Source organism: Bos taurus, chromosome 7 (assembly GCF_002263795.3).
Source record: "Bos taurus isolate L1 Dominette 01449 registration number 42190680 breed Hereford chromosome 7, ARS-UCD2.0, whole genome shotgun sequence".
NCBI lineage: Eukaryota > Metazoa > Chordata > Mammalia > Artiodactyla > Bovidae > Bos > Bos taurus.
In genome coordinates this window covers 67626570-67645366 of record NC_037334.1, presented here as the reverse complement: position 1 = coordinate 67645366, position 18797 = coordinate 67626570, and the positions used below count along the sequence as shown (strand labels likewise).

Here is an 18797-nt window from a genome sequence, read left to right as displayed (position 1 = left end):
GTTACCTATAGTCTGAAATATGCATGGTAGCTCATTCTCTAAGGCTCTGCCTCCCAAACTTGACCTTTAAAGGTATAATACTTTTCCATTTGTGTAGAGATAAAGAGCTGCAGGACAGAAAATAACACTTGTCTTGTTGGCAGGTTTATGGAACACTGTGATCAGACCTATAGGTGCAGCTGCAAGAACAAAGTATGAAGAATTCCAGTACCAAGAAGTTTGTGAGGACCAGACACATCCCCTTCCCCTTTTAGTATGGAAGAAGTTAGGGACTTTCCTGGTGGTTTAGTGGTTAACAATCCACCTGCCACTGGAGGGGACATGGTTCAGGCCCTGGTCAGGGAAGATCCCACACGCTGTGGGACAATTAAGCCCAAGTGCCATAACGACTGAAGCTCGCGCACTGAGAGCTCATGCTCTGTAACAAGAGCAGCCATCCCAAAGAGAAGCCAGCGCACTGCAACAAAGAGTAGCCCCTGCTCACCACCACTAGAGGAAGCCCACCCTCAGCAATGAAGCCCCAGTGCAGTCAAAATAAGTAAATAAATAAATTTTAAAAAAGAATCTGAATTCTAACTCAGGTATGATAACTCTTTGAGACATGAGTCTACCATCTTCTCCATCTGCTGGCTTTATGAATAAAGCTATTATTCCCTGCTACAACCTGCCTCTCTAGTCTTTTCATTTATGGCCTGCCATGTGCTAAGTGGTATGAGCTTGGACGAGGTGATAAGTCCTTCTAAACAACTATAGGATGAACACACAACAATTACTCCACTTTATAGATGATAAAACTGAGGCAAAAAGGGTTTAAGTAACTTAGACAAAGAGTCTTAAATGGTGGAGCTGGCATCCACTCCTGAGCAGACTGCCTTTAGAACCACAATCTTAACCATGAACTACACTTCCTTGACTGTTAAGTACCAAACTCTTCACTGATCCCTTTCTGGTCTAAGATGCTATGATTCTATGACTTCCATAACTAAGTATGCCTTTTAACACATACACTGACAACTAGCTGTGGTATATAGCAGAAAAACATATTAAAAATACCTCTTGATGATAAATACATAAATACATGCTTACTTACATGAAAGCATTTATTGGTCTGAGAAAAGTACTACACTCACATTGGGTTCTAATGTTTGCATTGTAATTCAACTTTTCTGTCATGCCCTGTGCTCAGCCCACCCAAATTACCCATCTTCAGTGTAGAGATGCGTATTTGCATTCTGTGTGAAAGCTGAAGACTGAGTTGATTTTCCTTGCCCAACGAGTGAAAAATGATACTCCAACTTGATTATGACTCTCGGAGGGTACCTATTCTCTGCAGCAGGAACCTTAATTTTCCTTTAATCGGTATGGTTTGTGTGGATGCGTGTTTTAACCCGAGCTGCTTACATAATGAGAGGAGTGTTCAAGCTAGCTTGCTTTGCAGCTTTATCATTTTCTAACTTGAGAGCCTCATGACTTTTATTTAGAGACCCTCAAAACTACTACAAAGTCACAGTTAATTCACAAGCCTCATTACCTTGGCCTCCATCCTGGCTTCTTTTGATACGTCCAGCTCAATTCTTCCCAGGCTTTTTGTTCTGTGGTTTCTCAACTGCTATTACTTTTAGCTCATGTCATGGGAGAGAAAGGCACGAGACTATTTGGAGAATGTTTTCAATTGACTCTCAATTTATTCTGTAACCTACACTACAGAAACCATAGCTCAAATTCCAGTGATACAGCTCATGCAAGACTGCTCCTTCTTATGGGAAGCAAAAGACACTCCAATACAGCCCTTGTCTTTGCTTTACCCTCGTGTGTTTTCTCAAAATGTACAATTGGAACAGAAACCACAAGCTGTCTATATACAATTCCAGACTCTGTACTATATTATAGTCTTTCTTTACATAAATTCCTTTGCGTCACATAACAATTCTGTGCGATTAAGTACTCCTACTGCCACTTTGCAAATGACGAAACTGAAGTTCAGAAATGGCTAGGAAGTAGTTCAAACAGTATTTAAGCCATTATCTATTTTGACTTCTACAACATATATTCTAAATATCTGCTTCTTGGGTGTCAGAACCACAAAACACAAATAGAAAAATAAACCTTCTAGCCTTATAAATCAGAGTGCTTTGTGGAAATTATTTTGTAAGATTGTTTTTAAACAATTAAATGACTTCTTGAAGAGCACATCCCTCTAGCTTTTGTAAATTCATCCTGGTCAACTGCAAGCTGGATACAGAAGATTACATTTAATTTTTTTTTTTAAAAGAAAAAGAAAATACAAATTATGTACTGATCAAGTTAGGGGCCTCTAAAATTTGGTTAAATAGGATAGCATTTTTTCTATCTGGATGTGACCTGGGTAAAGCCAATGCAGTAATGCACTACCTTCTCCAGCAATTCTGTTGCGACCCAGAGGGAACACAGATGAGCCCACAGGATCCTGGAAAGTTAGTCTAAAGCAGATATTTGCCATCATGATTTCCACTAAGAACATAAAATGCAAGAGTTGGGTTCAAGCTTGAACCACCAGTAACTCTAGGGAACACACAAGGCCACAAACATGGGGTCTGGAATGAGCTCTAGACCTGTATGAGTCCAAACTCTGGAAGTCTTTGCCTTCATTCAAATGCTGGAAGATAGTATAAAATAATAGATGCATTAAGCCTAAAATAAGCTCTTACATAGGACCACGTGTCATTTGCACTCAGGTATTTCTTTTTCTTTGTATCTGAGATAATGGCCTCAATTTTGAAGGAACCTATTAAGTAAAAAGACAGGTGTTATCCTGTATTAACCCTTTCTTTCCCCCTCAAAATAAGCATCCTATCCAACAACAAATCCTGTCAACAGTAAAAAATAATTCCTCCCTACTCTGCCATCATTATCATCTCACACCTGGATTATTATAATATAGCCTCCTACCTCATCCCTATCTCTCCCATACTAGTCTGCACTGCATTCTCATCACAGCAGCCACAGCCATGCTGATAAAAAAGATATCTGGTCATTCCTCTTTTGCAGAAGTGGCCTCCTTTGTCACTCAGAATAAAGTGATTTATAGATACTTCATGATTTGGCCCTGGCTAACTCTTTGATCTTGTCCATAATATTCTGTCATCATATTGACTGAGCAACAAAGGACACTCTTATCTGTTTCCTGAACATGCTATTCACACACCTTCTCAGGACCTTTGCACATGCTGGTCCCTCTGATGCAATGTTCTTTGTCCAGACATCAGCATACCTAACTCCCCCTCTTCTTGGAGGTCTTTACTCAAAGTCACCTAAATGAGGCTTTCCCCGGACTAATCTAAACTTTTAACTTCATCTCACCAATGACTTTCTAATCAACATCTGTTTTCCCTCCTTTGCAATATCAGTATCTAAAATACCATGTGTTTCTTTTGCTTTTATCTTTCTTAATGTCAGATAACACATCAGAATGCAAGCTTTATTTAGGGCAGTTTTTTGGCTTTTGTTTCTTTTCCATCTTCGAAACCTAGAACAGTGCCTGGCACTTATTAATAATTGAATGCTAAAAGAATAACTGAATAAAATAATAAATGTACAGGTTTGTGGGCAAATAAGTAAGTAGATGGATGGAGGTAGATGCAAATGGCACAAAGTAGGTACCTGGTAACTTAATGATTAGAAAATGGATGAATTATAAAATGGTGGTTTCTAGGATGATGGTATTACAGGTGATTTTTATTTTATTCTTTAGGATTATCTATGTTTTACCATATGAAAATATAAATTATTTTCCACATACCACATCTTGTTTTATCCTCAGGGTGGTACACCACATAGATTATACTCTCATTTTACACGTGCAGAATTGATGTCAAGAGAAAATAAACTGATTATCAAAGAGCTCACAGCTACCAAATAACAAAGATTGAAAATAAAAAAGATTGATTCTTTTGTTTATGTAAAGTGATGGGAAAATGTCAAGCAAACTGTTCCTTGAAAAAAGGAGGTTTATATCAGAATTTCTACACATGAGGAGCTTATCGATGGTAAAAACATTAGAGAGGTCTAGACTTGAGCCTGGATTTATATAATGCTGGACATAGAACTAAAACAAAATTGATTGTTTTAAATTGTGTTAAATTATGCCTAACATAAAATTTACCATCTTAATCATTTTAGATATATAGTTCAGTAATATTAAGTACATTCACACAGCTGTGCAGCTATCACCACCATCCATTTCCAGAGATTTTTTTACCTATTGAAACTCTGTACCCAATAAACAATAAAACAATAAACAATAAATAAACAATAAATACCCCCCTACTTCCTATCTGCTGGCATCTACCTTTCAGCTTTCCTTCTGTTATGAATTTGACTGTGCTAGCTACTTCATATTGGAGAAGCCAATGGCACCCCACTCCAGTACTCTTGCCTGGAAAATCCCATGGATGGAGGAGCCTGGTAGGCTGCAGTCCCTGGGGTCACTAAGAGTTGGACACGACTGAGCGACTTCACTTTCACGCATTGGAGAAGGAAATGGCAACCCACTCCAGTGTTCCTGCTTGGAGAATCCCAGGGACGGGGGAGCCTGGTGGGCTGCCATCTATGGGGTCGCACAGAGTCAGACATGACTGAAGTGACTTAGCAGCAGCAGCAGCTACTTTATATAAGCAGAATCAGCTTTGTCCATTTGTGATGGGGTTACATCACTTAGTATAACATCATCAAGGTTCATCCATGTTGCAGTGTGTCAGAATTTCCTTTCTTCTTAAGGCTGAATAATATACAACTGCATATATATAGAATGATTTGTTTAACCATTTATTTGCCAATGGGCACTTGGGTCACTTCCAACTTTTGGCTACTGTAAACAGTGCCACTATGAACACTGGCATACAAATATCTGTTTGAGTCTCTGCTTTCACTCCTTTGGGATATATATCTAGAAGTGAAATTGTAGGATCATACAGTAATTAAAAAATAATTTTTATAACAAAAAATGTGTGTACCTAATAGATATTATTGAAAAGAGCAGGTGTTTAAACCTACACTTCACTGGGCTTGAATGTAAGCACACATCAACACACCCTTCCAAAAGTGCATTCCTAGCTTTATTTTTAGCGAGAATAGACATTCATGTATCCCACCGTCTCCTGAGTATCTATTAATGCACTACACTCTGGGAATTCAGTAGTGATTAAGACAGAAAGACTCCCCATCTTCATGGAGCTTAACATTTAGAGAAGGGAGGTACATAATATTACATAAATAATAGCAAGTAACTACTTTATGACTATGATATGCACTGTAATGAGAAAATACAATGTGTTGTAAGAATATTGAACAGGCTAGCCTTTGGTGTGTGGGGGTGGGGTGCACAGAGATGCCTCCTCCAAGAATCAGGGTGCTTTACAAAGTAAATCAGAGGTTAGTACCCATTAATTATCAATTTATTTTTCAGTGTAAACAACCAATGTTGAGCATCATTAGATCACTCCCTCCAAATTTTATAACCATACTCCAAAGGTTCAGAATAATGTTGGCAATATTCAGATGCTCATCAGATGAATTAATTAAACTAATTAGCTTAAAGTTTAATTAAATAGTAGCTATTAACTTCATTATCCCCATAACACTGATTTTTTTTTAAGTAGTGATTTGGGATTTTACATATAATTATTTCCCTCTTTAATTTTTTTTTTTTTTTACCTTCTATTGCAATGATTTAAAGATGTTTATATCTTATGGGAAACTGTTGGAGAAGTGAGCTTTTTATTTTTTTCTTTTTCTCATTATTTTTCAGTGATTGTCAGTTTTGGTTCTTATCTGTTACCAGCCAATATGTGACCAAAGTAAAACCTGGAGATTCAAAGGCCAGAGTTCCTATAACAAAGAACAAATGTGACTCCATATTGAATCTATTTCTTTAGCTTTAACCTTTGTGCTTTTTTGCCTGTGCTTAGTCCTGTTTGCTCTGCCCCATTGTAAAAGTATGTGGTTTATAGCCTCAAAAATACAGAAGAGCTCATTCTTAAGGCTCTGACCTTTGAAGATACAGTGCTTTCCCACTCATACAGAGATAAAAAGTTGCATAATAGAGAATAACATTAGTCTTACTGTAGACTTATAGGAATATTGAGACCAAACCTAGGTGGACAGCTTTAGGGACAAAGGATAAAATATGCCAGCACCAAGAAATATGTAACAACCACAAATTATACACACACAAATACAGGTTCTTGAGACAGCAAGTTTTTCACCAAAAACTTAGGTTCACTTTTCGTATTATGGAGCTGCTGCTTCGAAGCAGCTTCCCAGCCTGGACTAGCACACCCAGCCTTCCTCCACAGTCATGATCCTGCGGCTGAATTCTCATCAATGGAACCTGTATGTAAACAATGCAGGCATTCTCAGGCAAGTTTCCCTCACAATTCTTTGTACTCTCTTCCTCTCCTTTCCATGGATGGAGGCAACACCGAAGGTGATTTGGGTTCTTAAGTAACCGTGAGGAGAAGAGCACCCACCACTTCACCACTGTATTTCATGAGAGTAAGAAACAATTTTGCTATTCACTAATATGGGATTTATCTGTTTAATATTCTAGATGTCATCTCACAGCAAAGCACTGCTGTGAAGTCATGGGTCCTATCTTTGATTGCATATATAGGAGAAATCAGGAATAGTGTAAGTCTAGATATTATACTTTTTTGCTATAAAATGTTACAGTCATTTTTGGTCTTCCAAGTGACAAATGAGTAGCCCACAATTAAAAAAATAAAAGAGAAATGAAATTTTAAAATAAAATAAATATTGTGAAAATTCAGAACAGGATTTCCCAAACTGAATGTAGGTAGGTTAGGACACTGATCAGGTTGTCACTAAATTGGAGAAATTCTGGGTTAAACAAATTACCAGGTTTCCTTATGGTATAAGTATGTATGTGCTCATACTTACATCTTTTATAAGCCAACATATTCCATAAATCTCCAAGGAGCACTGAATGAAGGTGGAGTGAGTATTGTATAAGTACTGTATAAGCTTTTCCCCAACTTTGAACCCAAAATCTTTGTATTTCATAGCATTTTATAGAATAAGCTTTTTATGAAGCACACTTGGGAGAATACTAACACAGCACACTTTTAGTTTCGAGAAGAGTGATCACCCTCCACTGTCTCAAAGTTTCCTAGTGACTACAAGGGGGAATAGGGGACCACAGATAATATTACTAATGTTCTAGAAACCGTTTAAACGTGGAAAGGATATTACTGGGACGATAGATGAAGTCTGAATCTGGGCTGTGGATTAGATAATTGGAGCAATTTGAAGCGGCCTGTAGTTTGATTATTTCACTCTGCTTATTAAGAGCGTATCTTTCTTAAGAAATACACATGAAATATTTAAGTGCAGAGGGACGTGAGTATCTTCACTTTATTCTCAAACTTTTTTTAAAGCATATAGGGAGGTAGAGAGAAATGCAGTGGGAGGGAAAGGAAGAACGAGAGAGGGAAAAAAAAATAGGAGGGATGGGTAGGAGAATCCTAAGAAACTCTGCCTGAAATTTTGCTATAAATTTGGTATTTTACATGTACATGAAAACATATACATAAAGGTTTCCAAAAAAAGAGTGTGAAGAGTGATGTCCTCTAGGAAGTGGGTTCAACATTCATTTTGGCTGTGCTTCATTGCAAACACATCACACATGTTTATTTAAAACTGCCCTTCTCAGACCAGAATGCCACCAGCAAGAAAATCTGTGAGTTTTGACTTAAAATGGCATTTTTACCAGCTGTTGAGGTGGTATGCTGTCACTGTTTTGTGGACAAAAAGAGTGTTGCTTCTTCCATGTTATTTATTCATACAGGAGGCTTCTGCTTTATACCTGTGCTGGATTCATTTGGATATGTGGCAAAACTAATACAATATTGTAAAGTTTAAAAATAAAATAAAATTTAAAAAAAAGAAATAAATCAGATTTTTTTTAAAAATATTACTTTGTTTATAGCAAAAATCAGAAACAGTCTCTTTTATTATATATAAATACAGGTCATAAACAAGTTGCTAGGTTTCTATTGCTCTAGGAGGAGAATGAAAATGCAGTAGCTGCTGATCAAGAAAAGTATTCATATTTTGCTGCCAAGTCAAGGTGACTGGCAGTGATTACTCCACCAAATACTTTTGCTTTGCGCTGTACTTGGTCATTTTTCTCTTTCTCCAGAGCTTTGAAGATCTCCAAATGCCAATTATGTTATCAAGCCAGGCATGGGTGGGCCTGGTCCAAACACACCTTCTGTGATAGTTTCTGGGTAAGAAAGCCACTCAGAGTTCAAAAATAGATTTTAGGCTAGAGAGTGAAATGAATAATCTGAACACTGAGGTCATCGATATGCCCTTTTGCATTACAAACACTTTATTCCCTCCTCAGGTCTTTGTTCCCTCTTTCTCTCGCATCATTACTCTCCACATGGTACCATTTGCATCACAGTTACTGCTGCCACAAATAGAAATAAAAGGTCTGTTGGCACCACATCTCCTCCTCTAGCTTCTATTCAATTTCTCTAGTTCCCTTCTCAGCAAAGTACCTTGAAAGACGTGTCTAAGGTCTTGGTTTCTACTTTCTCATCAACACCACACATTCTGAGTGGTTGTTCCAGGCCCACCTCTACATATTGACCATTGGGGGATGTGCTCCTCTCGACAGCCACAAACATAACACAAACTCAAACAAAAATATCCACAAAAGGATGACAGCCCTTGGACTGACTTAACAATAGCCTACCCCTGACTTTCTGTGCTTCTTTTTACTGTTTAAATGGCTTTAGGATATCTGAAGTGAAGAGGTAATCTTCTGATTAAAACTGCTATCCACTCATTTTCGTTCAGTGATGAAATTCTTGAATCTTAAACATTATTATTATAGTCAGAGTCATGGTGATTTCTGGAAATTTAAGAAAATTTTGCACATGGTGACATTCTCTAAAATTAGGCCTAATTTCTTCTGGATAATAGATGCTTTCACAAAGATGGCAAAAATTCCTGGTGAATTTCCAAAGAAAAAATGTGTAATAGGCTCTTGTTAAATTAATTCTTAAATGGAGTGATTTTTTTCCAAATATAGACTAGCCTTGGGCAGTCTTAATGCATTACTTACTTTTAAGTGATTAAAGGTAACTCCTACCAAATCAATAGAAGAAAAGATGCTAAAGACGAAACATTAAAACTAAAATTAGCATTGATTAAGGATAGATATAAAATAATATGAGATCATGTTTTTCTTTAAAAGTCCAACAGAATTATTGGAGGTTAAAGAAAAAGAAATGGGAAATTGAAAATGTAATCAGATTGGCAAATGTCCTCCCCTACAGATATCTTTCAGAGGAAATTATACTCTTCTGTAAATCATCTAAAAGACATGAATGCTAACACCAATATAAATGAAGTTTCTTTTAATGTCTGGACAACTGAATGCTAATTGATTATTAACTGTGAATTTAAACACCAAATATGTTTAATGATTAAGAATCACTATTCCATTACTCTGGGATGCTACAAGAAGGTGCAAATGATCACGTTTCTCTACATCAAGGGCAAAGAATGATACATAACTGAAATCTTTCTAGATTTCCCCACAGGAAATAGAACAAGGACATGCAAAAAAAACCCATTCAAAGATCTTTAAGCTTGAAAGAGATACACGGAAAATTAACAGAATAAGTTTCACTACCCAAAGAGTAATGAATCTAAGGTGTTCAGCAGTCTGCCAAAATACTGAACACTGTTTCAAAATCTTCAAAATATTTAATTCATATAAGTCAAAGTTAAGTCCCATTGTTCTGAGGTAACTAACTTAAATAGCCCTATGTTCCCCTAAAACGTGCATTAAAAAAAAAAAAAACAAAAACCCTGCTATCCCTATGTTCAAGGAATCAAATTATACATTGATGTATATTCATCACTGACAAGAAATATATACAAAATAGTCCATAGGAAAATATTAACTGTGATGATCTATACTACTATCATTACTGAGCAGTCAAAATTGAAGAGGTGGAAAAATCCAGAAGCAACTGAAGACAAGTTTTTGGAGAAAGTAAATCAAATGAGCCCTAACTAATAGCTTCTTAATGGACTGCAGGAAGTGGGGAGAAGACAAGAACTATCCTAAAAGTGATCCACTTTAGATAACTATAGACCATCTTTCCTCATTGCATCACACAACTATTAAAAGATGTATCAAAGTAAACCAAGCAATTCAAATAATGGATAAATGTATCATAAAGACACTACAAAATATAGGTTCTACTATGCCTTATCTTTTGAACAGCCTTTAAAGACTGTTGCTGTTGTTTAGTCACAGGTTGTGTCTAAATCTTTGAGACTCCATGGATTGTAGACCATTAGGCTCATCTTTCCTCCACTATCTCCAACAGTTTGCTCAAATTCATATCTATTGAGTTGGTGATGCTATCTAACCATCTTATCCTCTGCTGCCTCCTTCTCCTTTTGTCTTCAATCATTCCCTGTATCAGGGTCTTTTCCAATGAATCGATTCTTTCCATCAGGTGGTCAAAGTATTGGAGTTTCAGCTTTAGCATTAGTTCTTTCAATTAATATTCAGGGGAGATTTCCTTTAGGATTGATTGGTTTGGTCTTGCAGTCCAAGGAACTCTCAAGAGTCCTTTCCAGCATCACAATTTGAAAGCATCAATTCTTCAGTGCTCAGCCTTCTTCATGATCTGATTCTCACATCCATACATGACAACTAGAAAAACCATAGCTTTAACTATATGGACCTTTGTCGACAAAGTGATGTCTCTGCTTTTTAAGATGCTGTCTAGGTTTGTCATAGCTTTCCTTCCAAGGAGCGAGTGTTTTTTAATTTCATGCCTGTAGTCACCCACTGCAGTGATTTGGGAGCCCAAGAAAATAAATCTGTCACTACTTCCACTTTTTCCCCTTCTATTTTCCATGAAGTGATGGGACCAGATGCCATGATCTTCCTTTTTTGAATGTTGAGTTTCAAGCCAGCTTTTCACTTTCCTCTTTCACCCTGACCAAGAGGCTCTTTAGTTCCTCTTCACTTTCTTCCATTAGAGTAGTATCATCTGCATATCTGAGGTTGTTGATATTTCTCCTGGCAATCTTAATTCCAGCTTGAGATTCATCCAACCCAGAATTTTACATTGATGTCCTCTGCATAGAATTTGAATAAGCAGGTTGGCAATACACAGTCTTGATGTACTGCTTCTGCAATCTGGAACCAGTCAGTTGTTTCATGTCCAGTTCTAACTGTTGCTTCTTAATACATATATAGGTTTCTCAGGAGACAGGTAAGGTGATCTGTTACTCCAGTCTCCTTAAGAATTTTCCAATTTGTTGTGATCCACACAGTTAAAAGCTTTAGCATAATCAATGAAGCAGAAGTAAATTTTTATTTTTTATTTTCTGAATCTTCTTGCTTTCTCCATGATCCAGTGAATGTTGGAAATTTGACCTCTGCTTCCTCTGCCTCTTTGAAACCCAGCTGGTGCATCTGGAAATTCTCAGATGACATAATGCTTGAAGGATTTTGAGCATTACCTTGCTAGCATGTGAAATAAGTTCAATCATATGGTAGTTTGAACATTCTTTGGCAGTGGAATGAAAACTGACCTTTTCCAGTCCTATGGCCACCACTGAGTTTTCCAAATTTGCTGACAAATTGAGTGCAGCACTTTAACAACATTATCATTTAGGATTTGTAAATAGCTCAGCTGGAATTTCAAAACCTCCACTAGCTTTGTTTTTAATAATGCTTCTTAAAGCCCACTTGACTTTATATTCCAGGATGTCTTGATCTAGGTGAGTGACTACACCATTGTGGTTATTCTGGTCATTAAGACATTTCTTATTTAGTTCTTCTGTGTATTCTTGCCACCTCTTCTTAATCACTTCTGCTTTTGCTAGGTCCTTATCATTTCTGTCCTTTATCGTGCCCATCCTTGCATGAAATGTTCTCTTGGTATCTTCAGTTTTCTTCAAGAGATCTCTAGTTTTTCCCTTTTTGTTGTTCTCCTTTATTTATTTTTTTAGTCATTTAAGATGGCCTTCTTATTTCTCCTTGTTATTCTCTGGGATTATGCTTTCATTTGGGTATACCTTTCCCTTTCTCCCTTCCCTTTGGCTTCTCTTCTTTCCTTAGCTATTTGTAAAACCTCCTCTGACAATCGCATTATCTGCTAGAATTTATTTTCCTTTCTTTAATGATACATTTCAGCATGTTTTTTAATTTCCTTCTTTTCTATTATAATTTCAAACAATCAGCTAACCTAAGTTCAAAGAAGGTTTGGTAGAGAATATAAATTCATCATTGTCAACACACCTGTAGATGTACAACTTTGCCTCACAAGTCTTGAGACCTTGGCTGTCCATCATTAATACTAGCTGTTTCATTTTCTAGTTACTAAGAGAATTAAAGAAAAGGCAGCATATTTTTATAAGGAAATATAAAACTGAGAGGGTCATGAAGCTGGCAGTCACCATAGAATAACTTGAATCCTTAGTCAGTGACTACCCTAAAGTCAAAATTCAACATATAAAAGGCAGGTAAGAATAGTCAACACATCCTTTTATCTTTTGCTTCATACAAGTCCATGATAGACTAAACACAGGGCCCAAAGACATGGAGATCACAGGAGCACGGTACATCTCCCTATGTGGATGGCAAAACGTTCCCTGGAGGGTGTGAAAAGTTAAGGGTACAAAAGGAGGGGCAGCCTGTTAGGAAGCCTTCCAAGTTAGGCAGAGGAATGTCGTCTTGGCAATCAGGAAGTGATGGCCACTTGAGGAGAGAAGTGATACAGCACATAAGAAGGGTTAGTTGGGCAAGGTCACACATGCAGAGGCCAATAGGAATTAGACGAGATTAAAGAGGGCCTGAATGACAGTGGTTGAAGTAACAGTGGAAGAGGAAGGCAAGAAAGACAGGAGAAACATTTAAAAGGAAATCAATTTTCCCACTACTAGGGGACACAAGGAGAAGGCAATGGCACCCCACTCCAGTACTCTTGCCTGGAAAATCCCATAGATGGAGGAGCCTGGTAGGCTGCAGTCCATGGGGTCGCGAAGAGTCAGACACGACTGAGCAACTTCCCTTTCACTTTTCACTTGCATGCATTGGAGAAGGAAATGGCAACCCACTCCAGTGTTCTTGCCTGGAGAATCCCAAGGACGGGGAAGCCTGGTGGGCTTCCGACTATGGGGTCGCACAGAGTCGGACACGACTGAAGCGACTTAGTAGTAGTAGTAGGGGACACTAAATTCTGACTCAGAGTCAGCACTGCAAACTGGGTTCTGGAGGCACTTGTGTTAGTGACCAAGGAGGAGACATGAATTCTGATTCCAGGCTGACATCCCTGCTTCCTTCAGGGAGGTGACGTATCTGATGCTTCCATATCTCTCTTCTCTCCTGTCTATGGCTCTCATCCTGGATATATAAATGGGTTCCAAGAGGAAAACTTAACTCATGCCAAACAATGTTCCCACACTTACAGGCCTTCTCCTTTTCCACTTATAAGAAACATGAAAGAAATAGTGTTTCCCTACATTAATCCTAAAACTATTTTTCTTAGTATATAATAATCAATTCACACTGGATAAAAATCCTAAAAAATTTTAAGTAAAAAAAAAAAAATACACACACACACACACACACCTGGTTTTATAAAAATCAAACACCAGAGGACCGTTTGAACTGATCTTCAGTGAGTTCAGTCACTCAGATGTGTTCGACTCTTTGACCCCATGGACTACAGCATGCCAGGCTTCCCTGTCCATCACCAATTCCCAGAGCTTATTCAAACTCATATTCAATCACGTCAGTGATGCCATCCAACCATCTCATTCTCTGTTGTCCCCTTCTCCTCCTGCCTTCAATCTTTCCCAGCATCAGGGTCTTTTCAAATGAGTCGGTTCTTGTCTTTACGTGACCAAAGTATTGGAGCTTCAGCATCAGTCCTTCCAATGAATATTCAGGACTGATTTCCTGTAGGATTGACAGGTTGGATCTTCTTGCAGTCCAAGATGACTCTCAAGAGTATTCTCCAACACTACAATTCAAAAGCAGCAAATTTTCATTGCTCAGCTTTCTTTATAGTCCAATTCTCACATCCATACATGACTACTGGAAAAACCACAGCCTTGACTAGACAGATCTTTGTTGGTAAAGTAATGTCTCTGCTTTTTAATATGCTGTCTAGGTTGGTCATACCTTTTCTTCCAAGGAGCAAGGGTCTTTTAATGTCATGGCTGCAATCACCATCTGCAGTGATTTTGGAGCCTCCCACCCAAAATAAAGTCTCTCACTGTTTCCATTGTTTCCCCATTTATTTCCCATGAAGTAATGGGACCAGATGCCATGATCTTAGTTTTCTGAATATTGAGTTTTAAGCCAACTTTTTCACTCTCTTCTTTCACTTTCATTAAGAGGCTCTTTAGTTCTTCTTCGCTTTCTGCTATAAGGGTGGTATCATCTGCATATCTGAGGTTATTAATATCTCTCTTGGCAATCTTGATTCCAGCTTGTGCTTCATCCAGCCTGGCATTTCACATGATGTACTCTGAATGTAAATTAAATAAGCAGGGTGACAATATATAGCCTTGATGTATTCCTTTCCTGATTTGGGACCAGTCTGTTGTTCCATGTCCAGAACTATTCTCAATCCTACTTAAAATAATCTTTAGTCATGGAAATATAAGCACTGTTCTCTGTATTTAGCAGAAAGGTAAGAAAATGAATTGAACATATTTGTAGTTGTAGATTTCCTATAAAAGGGAAAAACACACTCAGGGACTAGGATAGTTTAAAAATAGAGATCATTTTGATATTTGGCAAAACTAATACAATATTGTAAAGTTTAAAAATAAAATAAAATTAAAAAAAAGATAAATTGATACAAGCAAAAAGTAAATTTGAAGTTACCAGGGGCTGGAGAGAGGAGAATGAGAAGTTATTGCCTAATGGACACAGAGTTTCTATTTAGGGTGATGAAAAAGTTTTAAAATAGTGGTGATGATTATACACATTGTAAATACAATTAGTGCCACTGAAGTGTACACTTGAAAATGGCAAATTTGTGTTATATATATTTTACCATAATAAAAGATCATTTCAAAAAAATGAGCATAGCAAACAAAAAAATAAATAAAAATAGAGATCTAAGCTGGTAGCCACATTTCATTATAAAAATCTTTTTTTTTTTCCCCCTCTAGTACATGAATCATCCACTTGCTGTTTCCAAGTTGGAGGGAAAAAACACATGTATACCTGTGGCGGATTCATTTTGATATTTGGCAAAACTAATACAATTATGTAATTATGTAAAGTTTAAAAAAATAAAATTAAAAAAAAATACAATGAATCCTCTATTGGCCTCCCACTGAATCTTAGGAAATAGAGTCAAATTATTATTAAATGTATACTGGTCTGCTGATTACATTAATACTCTTATTTCTCATCACTCTTGTTTGGTCAGTTCACAAAACTTTGCCCCTCCACTTTAGTTGGTTTCTACTAACGTCATAAAATGATCTCTATTTAAGAAGTCAAAAAAAAAAAAAAAAAGCATCATGCATCCACCTGTACTCCATCTTGGTATATGTATATTTCAGCCTTGGAATGTGTATGTGGATTTTGTATTGACAATCCCAGGCAGGTGACAAACAGGTTCTCATATCAACATTTACTGGAAACTTATTTTCAGACATCATAACATCATAATCAATGAATTAAAATGCATACATCATTCATCAGACACCAGTGTGCAGAGAATAGTTATATGCTCTTCATGAAATACTATGCAAACTCTGAAAGCACTCTTAGACAGGTTACTTCACCTCTCCAAGCCTCAGTTTGCTCATTCATTACCTTGTTATAATAGAGTTTACTTCTTAGCTTCTTGCAAGGTACCTCTTAACTCTGTCTAGCACACAAGGCATGTTCCACATTCTTCATTAGCAATGCACATCCCTCTGTTGGAGAGTCATTCTCAATCTCATTGTCCCTGCCTCTCCCAGCAATCCTGTGTCTCACCAGCCTCTTTGCTTTTCCTGACATTGCCAACGAGGGGTCTCCTGCCACAGGGTGGTGCTTCCTGAGTCCTGTTTGTAATGAATCATTATTCTCCCAAGGTCACTGAGCAGAATCTGCAATCTTAATCTTGGAGGCAGGTTTCTGGAGAGTGACTGACCTTTAAGGAAGGCACCCTCTGAGAGCACCTGACTCAAACCATGAAATGTTGAATCATTAACAATTTAAAGCAGAAAAGAATTTAACCAAGTTAGACAACCTGTAATAGCTCCTGTGACTGGGGCCATTAGGACCATTTTGGTGTTGTTCAGGCCAAACTAATGACTATGAACAGAAGGTACCTGAAAACAAGTAGATGGATTCCAGTTTACTATTTCCATTTTAAAACTCATTCGGAATTTATCTGGCGTGTATTCCTAGGTTGACCTTTTTATCCCACATCAATCTGTTCTAATTAGTCAAATAGTTTTTAACCACCAAAGTCTATTTAAAATACCTTTGCACATTGACTATTCAGAGATTGTACAACAGAAAAGCTAATGTTAGAAACAATTTTTTTCCAGATGACCTTCAAATATAAAGGTTCATAATGCAAACAGAGAAGAGTGGTATGGATAGGGGTGGTGAGGGTTGTGGGGAAACAGGGCACACAAACCTCTTCCAAAGGCTTCCCACAACAACAACAACAACAACAATTTGTGATACTCCGAAGGCCCAATAATACATTCTGATAGCCAGTTTGGTCAACTACCAGCCCATAAATCCTGATTTAACTCAAACCCTTCATTTCACAAACGGAAATTTAACCAAGAGGAATCTAATAGGACTGTCTTAGGCCACATTAGATACAGATCTGCCAATGGGATTTCTTGACTCCTAATCCAAAGTCCTCAATTTCATCTTTTTAAAAATTTTATTTTTATTTGTAGTTATGGTACATATGCTTAGTTGCTCTGCATCACATGGGATCTTCCTGGATCAGGGATCAAACCCGTGTCTCTGCATTGGCATGTGGATTTTTCACCACTGAGCCACCAGGAAACCCCTCACTTTCATCTTTGATTTACTCCTGTACCCTTAGGTGGCATGAGGAAATAAAATATCACAAATCCAAGTCTCTACGGAACATCACCTAGGCTCACAGTTCTAAGCCCTGGCGGGTGGGGTTAAAGAGATCTCAATTTATAGCCTTTGTAATGAAGTGGCTAATACTCTCTTTTCTTAAGCCTAAACCCTCTCTCATACCCACAGCCATACCCTCTCTCCCCTCCCACACACACAGGCCTGAGAGCTAAAAGATGTCCCAGAGAATGATCTGGTCCACCCTACTGCCTTAGATAGATGAAATGTTACTACCTTTTAAGAAATGGTGCTCCAGAGGTCTCAAAAGAAGGAGAAAATTACTGTGAGCAACAAAGAAGACTGTCCTAATGCTTTTAGGGAGAGAGATTTCCCCTGGAACACACATTTCATATTGGAAAATAAAACAAAAAATCATAAATATAATTACATAAAGAATAGAGTACAGACTATTGATGCCAATGAAGGGAAATCCCAATTTTTGGTCAGTAAAGGTGGGTCTTAGTGTTTCTTGAGAAGTTTCTTACTAAAAAATAAAAAAATAAAAAATTTTTTTAAAAAGAGTATTTCAAGTCCCAAGAACTAAGAACAATGGTTTCCACATAAGGGTACAGATTCCACGGCATTTCTGAAGGTCAAACTTTGCTCAGAAAAGACATGCTATTTATCCCTGGCACAACACTCATGCTGAGTCACCAAGTCCAAGTGACACCACCAGAAACTGTTTAGTTTACAATAGCAACCATAGCAGAGTGGAACACACCAGACACTGTCCCAGGGTGGCTCCATCATGGACGAGCCTGCCTCTAACTTCCTGCCTGGTTGTGCTTAGAACCAGTAACCAAGGCTGCTGCACAGCAAATCCAGAGCGGGAATCACCCACAATGTATGAGGGAGCAGTGTGGAATGTCCAAATGACCCTCCCTCATCAGAGATCTATGACTAAATGGTGTTCTGCATATTCACATATGCCATGAAGCTACATGATTGTTTCCATGTTAGAATTAGCATTTAATTAGACTGAGTCTTTTAAATTCATCTGAACACCCTTCATGCTTGTCTGCTTAGTGCTTTCTGTCACTGATTTTTGAATTACAATTTCTTCCTCACTTGCCAGCAGGTTTAGAAAAAATGTGCACTTTAGTTTGTTTTTAACATTAAGTTCACATTTCACTGACTGTCAAAGTGAAGTCTGAAGACAGCAATCGCTTTTTTTTTTTTTTTTTTGTAATTGTGCCTATGTAATATACAGAATTTTGCCAAAATTTACATCTTCCTGCCCCCATTTCTGCTTGCCCTATCTACTGCTTGTGGGTCCTTGTGGATCCACAAGGATACATATGGATCTTGGATACAGGTTTTTAGGGATTTTTTTTAAAAATTATTTTACATTTTTTGCTTATAATTGTGTTTTATAATTTCCAGAAAAAAAATTAGAAATATTTCACCTGTAAGTGGTTTTAAGGCTTACCCATCAGTTATTTTATATTACAACTCTCTCATTTGGGGAGTTTTCATTTGTATTTAGTTTTAGTTGGCTAGATCAAACAGAGAAGATAGAAAGTATGCTTTGTGAGGCTTGAAATAGTCAGAAAGCATCTCAGGTTTTCTAAGATCAACAACTCATCTGACTATACATTCTCAGGATTCATATTTCCCTTTGAAAATATGC

General features: G+C 37.5%; 1 protein-coding gene across 7 annotated transcripts in view; it reads right to left on the bottom strand.

Annotated features, from left to right (window-relative positions):
• SGCD (sarcoglycan delta) overlaps nucleotides 1–18797 on the bottom strand; it is a 1117349-nt gene that overhangs the window by 379485 nt on the left and 719067 nt on the right. The gene's annotated exons all lie outside the window — the stretch shown is intronic.